The sequence below is a fragment of the Eulemur rufifrons genome, unplaced genomic scaffold (genome assembly GCF_041146395.1).
Source record: "Eulemur rufifrons isolate Redbay unplaced genomic scaffold, OSU_ERuf_1 scaffold_586, whole genome shotgun sequence".
In the NCBI taxonomy this organism is placed as follows: domain Eukaryota; kingdom Metazoa; phylum Chordata; class Mammalia; order Primates; family Lemuridae; genus Eulemur; species Eulemur rufifrons.
This window is the reverse complement of record NW_027183368.1, coordinates 1,230-1,786: the sequence shown is the minus strand read 5'-3', so window position 1 is coordinate 1,786 and position 557 is coordinate 1,230. Positions and strand designations below refer to the sequence as shown.

Here is a 557-nt window from a genome sequence, read left to right as displayed (position 1 = left end):
GGCCTCGCTGCCCCTAGGGATCACCCTGCGATCGGTATTCTTCTCGCGCGGGGCGAGGGGGCGCTCCGGAGCATTCCTCTCCTCTCGGAGTTTCTGTCTGCAGTCTCTCGACTTGCTCTCACTCCCCTACCCTGCTGTGTGACTTTCTTTTTGGTCCTTTCATTTTATCTATTCTCTCTTTGCCTTTTCCTGCCCGCCTTTCCGCTCCCCCCCCCCCCCCGGATTCATGGTTTCACGTCACGCGGGTGACGTGCCGACACACCAGGAGGCCCTTCTCACACGTGCGCGTGAACACGCAATCAACACGTTTATGAACTAGAAAGGGATCTGGTGTGACTTTGCTATTATTTCCCCTCCCCTCCTCCCCGCGCTGAGAATGAGTTTCCCCGGGCTCGTGTGCCCGCCTGGGAATCGGCTGCAGACGCCATGGCCCCGGGTCGACCACATGTTGCCCTGGGGTCCACCAGATGTCTCTGGCGAATTGGGGCCCTAGGGTGCTTGTGACGGTGTGGTCACTAGGTGTCGCTCTGGGCTCAGTATTCTTCCTTCTCGCTGTG

General features: G+C 59.2%; 1 pseudogene; it reads right to left on the bottom strand.

Moving 5' to 3' along the window:
* Window positions 1-235: 235 nt before the first annotated feature.
* On the bottom strand, window positions 236-327 carry LOC138380611 (small nucleolar RNA U13; annotated as a pseudogene).
* Between the last annotated feature and the right edge of the window lie 230 nt (window positions 328-557).